This window comes from Schistocerca nitens, chromosome 7 (assembly GCF_023898315.1).
Source record: "Schistocerca nitens isolate TAMUIC-IGC-003100 chromosome 7, iqSchNite1.1, whole genome shotgun sequence".
In the NCBI taxonomy this organism is placed as follows: domain Eukaryota; kingdom Metazoa; phylum Arthropoda; class Insecta; order Orthoptera; family Acrididae; genus Schistocerca; species Schistocerca nitens.
The window spans coordinates 14,805,577-14,818,803 of NC_064620.1; positions in this window are offsets into that span (position 1 = coordinate 14,805,577).

The window sequence follows — 13,227 nt, forward strand, 5'->3', positions numbered from 1 at the left end:
ACTTTAAATTTATATTATGTCACTTTCTTGCTATATATATGAATACCAGTAGCTTCATGCTACACTCATTAGCTCCTGTTTTGAATGATGACTTCTGATGGTTTGTAACTGGTCAATGAGTGCCAATGTTCTCTGTAAACAGATTACTTATGAACATTATTCTGTAATACTTCATCCATGGTACAGAAATATTCAGTAACTGGCAATGAGTGCCACGAATTCCTCAAATCAGTTGTTAGACTAGTGTAATTCTCAATGATGACTGGCATAAGACTTAATGTCCTTCACCTTCTGACCTAATTACCAGAAATTACTGCAATATCCGTTTGTCCTGTCTATCCTTATGCTCATGGAGCACTATATTTGGTTTTTGCACTAATTCTACGTTGATGTACCTTACAAGAACGTGGTGTTGACACGACATGCTGTCCACCACCTTGAGCGATGGAGATGTTATTATGGTCCCACTGTTTGGTGTACCTAATGTACTACCAAAATGAATGGAATATTACTACGACATTTCAGTGTCTTGGCTACACTGATTAATACTTCAGGGAAAAGAACTTCACATTGTCTCGCTTGGTGTTGTGCTTCTGTAGAAAGATATGGACTTTCAGTGCAGCTGCGTGCAACCTAATGTGCTACAACCATGATGCAATCCTTCCCTTTCCTATCCTAGTTGTTGTAAAATAGTAAAAAAAGAAAGAGAAAAACTACAGTGCGTGTGCACTTTATGTCATTTGTTAATATGATTTGTATTCATTGCGTATACATTTTGTGATTTGCTCATATATTCTGAACTATAGTGCGTGTGCACTTTATGTCATTTGTTAATATGATTTGTATTCATTGCGTATACATTTTGTGATTTGCTCATATATTCTGAACTACAGTGCGTGTGCACTTTATGTCATTTGTTAATATGATTTGTATTCATTGCCTATACATTTTGTGATTTCCTGATATGTTCTGTACTACAGTGCGTGTGCACTTTTGCCATTTGTTAATATGTTTTGTACTCATTGTGTACACGTTTTGTCTTTGCTTGATATGTTCTGTACTCAGTGCATGTGCAATATATTTTATTCCATGTTCTGCACTTATATATATGTATATATTCTGTGATTGTAAACTTAGTTAATTAGGAAAAATTTGTTGCTCATGGCAAGTCCAATTGACTCACAATCGCTGCCAAATTTTTGCCCCCCCAGTGGAGGGTTATGTAAGAGGTATGCGCTATTTGCGCTGCCTGCAACAGGCAAGACTTAGGAGAGTCTCTGACCAGAGAGCAGTATGTAGTTAGTTGTTGCTTGTCGCTAGTCGGCAGTAGTCTGTAATAGTCTGCGTGAGTCGGCAGTAGTCGACGGTAGTCGCCGCGTGTCTGCGCTTGTGTGCAGTCTGCTGTGGTCGGGACTCTGGAGGATGAGTATTATTGTAGAAGGTAAAGAAGCAGCCTTGCGCATATCTAATAATGTATGTCAACTGTCATTCAATTTCTTTTAAAAAATGCCCCAATAATAATTTTTATAATATAAAGTAATTCTTTTTTTTAAAAAAAAAAGCATTCATTCCAATTTAAAGATTTTATTCAATGGATTATCTTTCCTTTCATGAATCATAAAGCATAGGCCAGCATTGCACGGAGCTGTGCCGAAAAATTTTTATGTAAGAGCAGATATATTTGCAGGTTGTACTGAGGTAAGAATTTTTGCTTTTTTTATTCAGAATACAGGGCCTAGGCGCAGCGCTGCTGTCGTCATAAAATTAACCAGATTACTGAATTTTTTAAATTATTTTTGGTGTTTAGGAATTTTTCTGTTTCGAACTTAACATTAAATGAGAAAAGAATTTTGTGGGAACATTAAATGTGAATGCATTTCTGCGCAGAGATTATAAATGGGAACCAATTTTGTTCAGTGGTTACAATATTAAAAATTAATTTTTTGTTATTATTTCCGTGGGGAGTTTACACTGGTTCATTTTCATTTTTATATATTTTTGTGGGGAGGTTACAAAGTGCTGAGAGAAGATCAGATGTCGGATAACACGTCCGTCATCGAGCGAGGGGATGAAGAGAGGGATGAGGTCTGGTTAAGGCAGTTCGGTCGCTTATACGGCGAACTAAAAGATTATAGGGGCCTGTACGGGAGAAGTTTTATGGGGAGTGCGGGCAGGATTTGCCGTGTCTCGTCCCGCGGGAAGATAGTGTTTGTGAAGTGATAGAAAGTTCTGGCCCTAACCGGCAGACTTGACCAAAAATAGTTGATGTTAATGGGGAGTACGAGCAAGATTCGTCGTGTTTCGTCCCGCAGGAGTTGGATGTTGAAGTAGTAACGGAAAGTTCTGGCGCTAACCGGCAGACCTTACCGAAAGTTATAGTGGTAGAAGTAGCCGAACCATCCGACGGAAACCTCCAGTTTAAACATTGCGAGAGTATTAAGGAGAAAGGTTACGGAAATTTTAGTGATAGCCGGACACGATTGGTAGAAAATCACGTAGATTACAGCGTGTATGAGGTTAGAGCTGACGTTATACGGTCAGACGGTAGCAGTGTGGGTTGCGCAGATCCAGAGGAAATAATTTCAGATACTACTGGGCACATTCCTCCAGGTAGATTGGCAGATGAGATCAATCTGGCCAAAAAGGAATCAACGGAGGTGACAATTAGTAAATTGATAGCAAAGCAACACTCACTAGTTGACGAGTTACAGGAAAAGGTTTCGGTATTGGAGGCGAAGCTACAGACTAAGCCTCTGGACAAACGTGTTGAAATTAAAACTGTATGTGAACAGAGACTGAAAAAGCCGCCAGATAAGCCGGATTTAAGATCAAAGCCAGATGGTTTTTTCTGGAATGGCCTGGATATAGACGAGGATTTACTGTGGGAAAATAAAGAAACAGTCGAGGACAAGTGTAGACAGATAGTAGTGTCTGTTAATATGCACGACCTACAACTAAACGTGTTGATTGACACCGGTGCATAATTGAGTGCTGTGTCTGGGAATATATTTGAGTTACTGAAAGACAGACCTGCCATCGAAGTTATGCCAGAACAGGAGTGAAAATTATCGGTGCTACTGGGAAGGCCAGTAAACCGGTCACAAAACAGATTTTTGTCAACTTCGAGATATGTGGGGCACGATTTGAACAAGAGTTTGTCGTCGTGCCAGACTTAACTACGGAAGTAATTATCGGGTTAGATAGGCTATTAAAGTACCGTGCAGTGATTAATTGCGAAAGCAAAACTTTGACATGTACGTCACAAGATAAAACAATAGTAGTTAGTTTTGACGAGGCAGGAGACGGTGTGCATAGGCAATAACAGCCTATACACATTGTTAACTGGCCGGATGGTATTGACGTAGGTATGAATTTGAGCTACTGAAATGTGAGGAATCTCGGCATTGACAATAGTATAGAAAGTGAATTGGAAAGTATTGTAGACGGTGTGTCAAACGTAACACACGAACAAAGACGAGGCCTGTGTGAAGTGATAATGAGGAATAAGACTGTGTTTTCAGACAAACTGGGACTTGTGGAAGGATATAAATGCAAGTTGCATGTAATTCCGCACGAACCATTCTTCGTGAGACCGTATGCTATACCGCTGTCCAAAAAGGAAGCAGTGCAACTGGAGATAGATAAGATGATCGAATGGGGAGTGATTGAAAGAAGTACGAGTCCATACAATAACGGTTTGGTCATTGTAGCAAAACGGGATGGTAGTGTGCGTATTGTGATTGACGTACGCACGTTGAATAGGGTCGTTCAACGCGAAACAGACAGACCAGAGAGTATGGAGGAGATTTTGCAATGTTTTCATGACGTCAAGTTCATGACTAGCCTCGATCTGACGGCTAGTTACTGGCAAATAGAACTCGAAGAAGAATCTAGGCCATACACCGCCTTCTTGTTTGCGGGCAGGTGTTATCAGTATAGAGTACTGCCGTTTGGACTTAATATATCTGACCGAGCGAGGTGGCGCAGTGGTTAGCACACTGGACTCGCATTCGGGAGGACGACGGTTCAATCCCGTCTCCAGCCATCCTGATTTAGGTTTTCCGTGATTTCCCTAAATCGTTGCAGGCAAATGCCGCGATGGTTCCTTTGAAAGGGCACCGCCGATTTCCTTCCGAATCCTTCCCTAACCCGAGCTTGCGCTCCGTCTCTAATGACCTCGTTGTCGACGGGACGTTAAACAGTAACCACCACCACCACTTAATATATCTGTGTCCGTATTCTTCAGGGCCCTAGATAAAGTGCTAGAACCGGCTTTGAGTTCAAGATTAACTGTATATGTTGACGACCTATTGTTGGCCAATGCCACTTGGCATGACCATTGCGACCTGTTAGATGAAGTTTTTAGAGCATTGCGCCGTGGCAATGTTTAGGGCATGTAATTACCACTGCTGGTATTACGAAGGACCCAGAGAAACTAGAGGCAATAAGGAATTGTCCTCCACCCAAGTCTGGGAAACAGTTAAAACGTTTTCTAGTGCTCACAGGATTTTACCGTAAATTTGTAAAAGGAAAAGTGTGTAATGATGAAAATTTGAATAACCTCTTACGCAAAAATGTTCCGTTTGTGTGGACTGACGGGTGTCAGGCCGCTTTCGAGTGATTAAAAGACGAGTTGTTAAGATCTAACATACTATTTCATCCTGATTTATCGCTACCCTTCCATCTGGGAACGGATTCGTCGAATTACGGGGTGGGAGTAGAACTGTTCCAAGAAGTTGGTAAAGGAGAGGATAAGGAACACCGGACGATAGCGTTCGCGAGTCGAACTTTATCAAAAGTGAGCGAAACTGCACGATTTCTGTGGAAGAGTGTCTCGCTATCGTGTGGGGATTCAAGAAGTTCAAGGGTTACCTATGGGACCGTAAGGTGATTATTCATACGGACCATAAGGCGCGCACTTATCTGAAGGATTGTAAACTACTTCACGAAAGACTGACTAGGTGGTCGCTGTATTTACAGCAATTTAACTATGACATCTGTTACGTAAAAGGGACCGACAATTACGTAGCGGGTGCGCTGTCGCGGTTTCCCGAGTCTAATCAAGATGTATTGAAAGATGAGTCAGATGGAGTGGTCAAATTATACTATTTTAAAGAAGTTGAGGGACGTAAATTAATAGTGAACATCTGTAAGAATCTACGTCGTCATCAGAACGAGGATGGTTGTTTAAATATGGTGAAACCCCGATATGACGAAAGGAGTCCAGAAGGAGAGAAATTAGGGAAGTATTACCAGATATACGATCATATCTTGTACATACGTAAGGGTGAAGGTAGTAATATTTAACGGGTATGCTGTCCCACCAAATACGTCACGGAAATAATAGACTTCTACCGTTTGGCGTATGGTCACTGTGGACCAAAGAAATATACGTAAAAGCTGAGTGAAGTGGTACATTTTAACAACATGTTAAAAGCGTTACTGACAGAGTGAAAACTTGCGATTTGTGTCAGAAGGTGAAGGTTACCAACTGTACGAGTCGTGGTCCTATGCAAAGTATAAGGCCTAACGACTCCGTTGATTTACTGTGCGTGGACTTGTACGGACCTTTGCCCAAGTCATCAGGAAACTTTGCTTACATTTTAGTAGTGCTAGAAGCTTTTTCCAAGTTCATCAAACTATAGCCGATTAGGAAAGCTACAGCCAAAGCGGTCTATAGCAAGCTTGTGAACGATTATTTTGTTCATATTGGTAAGCCCAAGGCAATTCTATCAGACAATGGGGCTCAATTTACTTCTAAGTTGTGGAATGAAGGCTTGGATAGTAATGGGGTCAAAGTGATCCATATTTCAGCTTATTGTCCGGCTGGGAATCCCGCTGAGAGGTATATGCGCGAGCTAGGCCGACTTTGCCGTACCTATTGCCATCACAACCATAGGGCATGGGGCAAATATGTAGCAGTATTTGAGAGAATTATGAACACCTTGAGACACGAACCTACGGGATTTTCTCCAGAGGAAATCCTGTTGGATGACAGAAGTAAAAGTTTAGTGGAAGAGATAATCAAATTCCCTCCACGGATTGACATTAGCATTGGTGTGAAAAAAGATCGTTTGCGTGAAGTAATGACGCTAAAAGCCGATGCTCGCATACGTCGTCATGACGCTAAAGCGCGTTTTGCTAAGTTTGCAATCGGAGACTTAGTACTTGTAAAAGCTCATGAGAAATCGAGCGAGATAGACAATTAAATCTCTAAATTTAAGTTTGATTATAATGGACCATATAAAGTCATTGGTATACCTCACACAAATGCTTATTGCTTAGAGTATCCAAGCTCTGGAAAACTATTAGGTATACGGAACGTTGTAGACTTGAAATTGTACCAACCAAGGATTGATTAATACCACGGAATGGGTAATTTGTACAGTATGTAAATATAGAGTGTAATATTTAACGATTTGCTAGATTGCCGTGCTTTTGCCTGACCAAGAGGACATTAAAGAAGTTGTAATTAATATGTAATTAATTTTGATTAAATGATTTAAGAGTAACTGATTCTTAATCAATTGAAAAATCCAAGCTGCTATTTTAAGTTTTCAGCTGAGTCACAGTAGATTAAGGAATGTAAATATAATTTTGTAACTAGCTGTAAGACTTCATAAATATGTGATTTACTAGTCATTGGCGATGTACTTAGACACTGTTTTAAGTTTCAGGCTAGTACATGCGTATGATGATGGACAGTGTTGAGTCATCCACTGTGATAGTGTTAATGGACTCCTTGAGATTACTCGGGAGTGAGTTTTTCCGAAAGAATTCAGTGAAACGGACGTTCTCGAAGTGCCCTTACAAGGGCGAGTGAGATCAAGCGTGCCGCAAAGGCGGGCGCAACAATACTGGCGAGGCGGAGTCGCTGTCGGCTCTTGTGCCGCTGTCGGCATTCTTTGTACTTGCGGGTACGGAAGGCGGAGTTGTTTTTCTTCCCGGACAGCTGATGTGAAAGAATTCTGCTGTCAATATTTATGTTTTTGTCGATCTGTTGTATATTATTTTCTTGTTTAGCGTTAAGTGGACGCTCATGGCGAGAGTATTAATTATGAAAAGGTTATATAAAATGTGTATTCTATGTAATTAATTATTAATTTGCTTATTTTGATATACCTGTTATTTATGACCATGTACTCTGATTAATTTTGTAAATAGTATTCCATTTCTTGATACTGTTAGGAATTTTGATTTTTTGGATAGCTAAACCATTTTCTATGTTTCCTGTCCGCCACCGGTAGCTGAGTGGTCAGCGCGACAGACTGTTAATCCGAAGGGCCCGGGTTCGATTCCCGGCTGGGTCGGAGATTTTCTCCGCTCAGGGACTGGGTGTTGTGTTGTCGTAATCATCATCATTTCATCCCCATCGACGCGCAAGTCGCCGAAGTGGCGTCAAATCGAGAGACTTGCACCAGGCGAACGGTCTGCCCGACGGGAGGCCCTCGTCACACGACATTTCATTTCATTTCTATGTTTCCTATGAATTTTAATATTTGTCAACCTGTTTTCTTTTGTGTAAGATGACAGAGTCGAATAAGATTAGGAGTGTCTCCATTCAATTGTTATGGTCTAAAAATTGGTTTATGGTTAATCAGCCTAATGCTAAAATTTCTTGATGTTTTGAGCATATGAATTTCCCCTGTTTTTTTTTCTTTTTGGGACATTTTCCCTGTCTGTTTAATTTACACGAACATCCTCAGACAATGTGGGGCACGTGTAACGCCGGAACTGCATATCCTCGTATTTCGATCAATTGCACTGCAATTTTTTTCCCTTATTTTGTTACATGAAGATATAACATTTCTGTGTCTTTCTATATTGTAATTGTTTTACTATTTGTATATATATATGCATTTATGTCGATGTGTAATTGGTTTGTTTCGTAAATACTATTTGTATTTTTACGCTGGGTCTTGCCTAGGGAAAACTATGCTATCGAACGAATACATCGATAGGTCGTGTGGAGAACCAAAGTGTTTAGGATCTTTGGTAGTGTTAACTCTGCCGCGTGGAGCGCGGGCTGAGCAGGGAGAGTATGGCTGGAGTAGTGCAGTGGAGCAGGTGTGTTGTGTGACGCTCCCGCGAGTTGCCGCGCTTTCAGGGTTCGGCAGCATGTCATTGCGCTCGATTTGCTATGATAGTTTCTGACACGGTGTCGCGGACGGGAAGCATTAGCTGGCGCACATCAAGAGCCCGTTTCGCCTGGTGACCGTGTCGAGAAGAAGGCGCGCCAACATCCAGCTTCTGCAACAGCGACGGACGACAATGAGTGACTGTCGCCACCTCCTCGATCGACGGCTTCAAACCTTCAATCAACCAACAAGGAAGACTGGAAGCACGTAAAGTTTTAGAAATGTATGGCAGACCTCAGCTTTTAAAATTGTAGCATCACAAAATTACAGCAACTTAGCATGAACCTTTGTTGCTCATTGTCCCAATTGCATTACCAAGCAGGGACCCTTCCTTTTCCGAAATGAACCCGAGTGTCGTTGAAATTTAGACGTCAGCATTAAAGTAATATCATTCCAGTTCACTGCTTTAATTTCAAAGTTCAGTCAAAGTATTCATAGCTGGCTACAATACTTAGATTACACAAGCACAAATTAAGAGTGCGAGTTTTGTTAGCATATTTTAGCGTACCAGTAACTGCAGCGCAGCTTGGTACGTACTAAATGTTACTATTGTTAATTGTTCAGAATCATTTAATTCAAGTTCAAAGTTAGATCTGTTATTTCTAAATTGCGTAGATTCAAGTAGCTTTTGAAATGATTATTGAGGTAGCCCAAGACTAACTATATTTTACTGAATTTCGATGTGCTTCAGAAACAAAGCTCACTATTAATTTCAGTCACTAAATTGACTTTCAATTTTCCGGTTTTATTAATTCTTTTGCTAAATTAAGTCAGAGTGTAGCGAAATTTATTACTTCTGACAAATTTTCAGTTTTCACACTACACGTGTCAACCTTCAGTTGCCACGCATCTAGTGCGAATTATGTGTGTAATAAACTTTCTTTTTCAGTTACTATAGTAATTGTCCATAGTAATGGCGACCGTAATTCCCCCAAATCTCAAATATCTAATTACCGCTAGTTAATTGTTAACGTAACGACCGCACATTATACTTTCTTTATTAACTTTACCCTTTTTCAAAATTAATTTCCACCAGTTTCATTTGCATTTTTTCTTTCATTTAGATGTAACCCTTTCCTCCCTCTTTACCGACAGATTAACTTCGGTGACGATTGTTTTTCCCAAATTTCCATTAGGTACATGCGGTTTAATTTTTCACTGTCATTAAGGTCGATAAGTGAGGGGGAGGTTACAACCAGATGGCAGTTATAAGAGTCGAGGGAAGCAGTGTTTGGGAAGGAAGTGAGACAGGGTTGTAGCCTCTCCCTGATGTTGTTCAATCTGTAAATTGACCAAGCAGTAAAGGAAACAAGAGAAAAATTCGTAGTAGGTATTAAAATCCACGGAGAAGAAATATAAACTTTGAGTTCCGCCGATGACATTGTAATTCTGTCAGAGACAGCAAAGGACTGGGAAGAGCAGTTGAACGCAATGGATAGTGTCTTGAAAGGAGGATATAAGATAAACATCAACAAAAGCAAAACGGGGCGATGCTGAGGGAATTAGATTGGGAAATGAGACACTTAAAGTAGTAATGGAGTTTTGCTATTTGGGGAGCAAAGTAACTGATGATGGTTGAAGCAGAGAGGATATAAAATGTAGACTGGCAATGGCAAGGAAAGCGTTTCTGAAGAAGAGAAATTTGTTGACATCGAGTATAGATGTAAGTGTTAGGAAGTCGTTTCTGAAAGTATTTGTATGGAGTGTAGCTATGTATGGAAGTGAAACATGGACGATAAATAATTTGGATAAGAAGAGAATATAAGCTTTCGAAATGGGGTGCTACAGAAGAATGTTGACGATTAGACGGGTAGATCACATAACTAATGAAGAGTTATTGACTAGAATTGGGGCGAAGAGAAATTTGTGGTACAACTTGACTAGAAGAAGGGATCGGTTGGTAGGACATGTTCTGAGGCAACAAGGGATCACCAATTTAGTACTGGAGGGCAGCGCGGAGGGTAAAAATCGTAGAGGGAGACCAAGAGATGAATACACTAAGCAGATTCAGAAGAATGTATGTTGCAGTAGGTACTGGGAGATGAAGAAGCTTGCACAGGATAGAGTAGCATGGAGAGCTGCATCAAACCAGTCTCTGGACTGAAGACCACAACAACAACAACATGTCAACATACAATGGAGATACGGCAGAGTCAGGCACAATTCATGAACATTGACCCCGTAGATTAACCAACCTAAGAGTGGTTGTCCTCTTCACTTTTCGGCCTCACTTTCCCCATTTGCGGATTTACAAGTTGTATAGGTTAAATACCCTCTTTTGGAACTGTAATGAAATATTTACTAAGATGGTATCTGTTCTTTGGGACATGTCGTTGAGAATGTGGGTTTCGCGGGAAGCGTGCCAGACATAAATCCCTGCAGACGCGATGTACTCTGTGTCTTCGGTGGCTCAGATGGATAGAGTGTCTGCCATGTAGGCAGGAGTTCCCAGGTTAGAGTCCTGGTCGCGGCACACATTTTCATCTGCCCCGTTGACGTATGTCAACGCCTGTAAGCAGCTAAGGGTGTTCATTTCATTGTAATTTTACTGTAATGAAAGTTTTATTAAGTATTATTAAGACTTTCATTACAGCTTCAATAGACGGCATTTAACCTAAAGAACTACGTGCGGTGTTTAGGTTGTTTTCCACGCTTATTTACTCAAATGCCGGGCTGTTCCTCAATCTCCAACTCAGAACATGCGACACATAAAGAGCCTGAATGTGATACCATACAGAAAAAAATTCGCACTTTTGACTGTGACACGGCACACACTACATTCTCGTGCGAATGTAATGTAATCACAGGGTGACAAATCCGATGAAAACAATGAATCTTCCAGCATTTTACACTTTGACTCACTCAATTTTCCTACTTTCGAACTTTCTTCATGTGCATCTCCACTCATCCTGGAGAAGGTTATAGTGAAGAAAACCTTTGTAGCATTCACCGTTTGTTCCATCCTTCCTTAGGTAATCAGTTTGATGAATATTTTCAGCATATTACAAAACAGTGGTAATAGCTTCTTTAACAGATGAGAGATAGCATTTTGCGTCACAGATGCACACGCCCCCATTCAGCGCTTTCACTGCTGTTTGACCTCTATCAAAAAAGTGATGGTCTTTTCCTCAGAATCAACTGAATTTCTTTCAAAATGATCTACATGTTGGGTAGAAATTTATTTTTGCATTTGCCTTTGGGCAGAATTTTTTAACAATTTATAATCGTCACGCACTTTAAATACGATACTGAACCATTGTGACCAAAAGAGCACGTCTGTATAGCTTTTTTGAGGAAGATAGCAGGGTTAATCAATAGTTGGTACGATGAAGTGTCTTCCTCCGAATGTTTTGCGCTGCCAGTCTATGAGATCTACTTTCCGCTCTTACATCAAGCCAATTCTTCATGTTGACAACGACCCACTCTCCCTCTGTCCTCTTGCTAACAACAGTGAAATAAAGAACATTAAGGAAGACATTTTATCGTTATGTATGTCATACTCAGATAATCAGATACGAGACAGAAGCTAAGTATCGTGCTTACTCCTATTAGGTGACTATGACTGGTTACTGCCATTCATCTAAGGTGTGGGCTGCATATTGCCCGTAAACAACGCTATTTCTGTGAGCCATAGGCAATTGGCAACGTCAGTATTTTGATGTACTGTGACATCGAAGACCTAAATCGAAGTATCTGCTGACTTATTGTCGCGGTAGGTCTCTCCCATTAGTCACAATTTAATGAAGTCAATAAATAAAACCGGTCTTTCTGAAAGATAACACGATAGCTATAATATTTTATTGCATGGCTTTTTTACGGTCTCTCGCCAATGTAAACGATTAAGTACTTCAGTACATGACTTCGTGATTAGTTTGCTTTGAGATTTCCTCAATTAAACGTTCCCCGTCGCCTATAAAAACAATATTGTAAATATTGTACTGAAAATCAGACACACTCGTCCTGATTTCAGAGAATCACAACTATGAGGCTCCTATTTTCTATTTCCGACGCTTGGCAGATAATGTAAGAGTAGTTCAGGAAGCGAATGAGGGGTAAAAGTGGTGGATAAAAGTAACAAGTTTCTGGAGCCCCCGGTTGTCTAATTATATTACATAACTTCTGAGAATCACCTGAGTTTTCGACCTTCTCAATTCTTATGGGGATAGTTTGGTTGCTTCCAAATCACTTTCAGAATAACAGCACTTATTTTCTATTTAAACGTGTTACGTAACATTTCCTCCTTATAGAAAGTTGAATAAATTAGGAATGTTTCATTCCTTCCTCTAAATCGTGTGGTACAGTCATCATATGACGAAAGCTTATAATAACTGACTGCTTATAGATTTCTGTACCACAAGTGTTATTCCATAGAGGGAGTGCAGAATTTTATAGATCCGAGTTTCTCTGAATGTCCAATGAGGTGCAGGCAGCAGCTATTCTCTGAAACTTACAAATGAACATTGCAAACACGTTTGTGAAATTTCCATTTCTTAGTGAACCATGGACCTTGCCGTTGGTGGGGAGGCTTGCGTGCCTCAGCGATACAGATGGCCGTACCGCAGGTGTAACCACAACGGAGGGGTATCTGTTGAGAGGCCAGACAAACATGTGGTTCCTGAAGAGGGGCAGCAGCCTTTTCAGTAGGTGCAGGGGCAACAGTCTGGATAATTGACTGATCTGGCCTTGTAACACTAACCAAAACGGCCTTGCTGTGCTGGTACTGCGAACGGCTGAAAGCATGGGGAAACTACAGCCGTTATTTTTTCAGATGACCTGCAGCTTTACTGTATGGTTAAATGATGATGGCGTCCTCTTGAGTAAAATATTCCGGAGGTAAAATAGTCCCACATTCGGAACTCCGGGCGGGTACTACTCAAGAGGACGACGTTATCAGGAGAAAGAAAACTTTCGTTCCACGGATCGGAGCGTGGAATGTCAGATCCCTTAATCGGGCAGGAAAGTTAGAAAATTTAAAAAGGGAAATGGATAGGTTAAAGTTAGATATAGTGAAGTTCGGTGGGAGGAGGAACACGACTTCTGGTCAAAATCAAATAGGGGTACTGCAGGAGTAGGTTTCAAAATGGCTCTG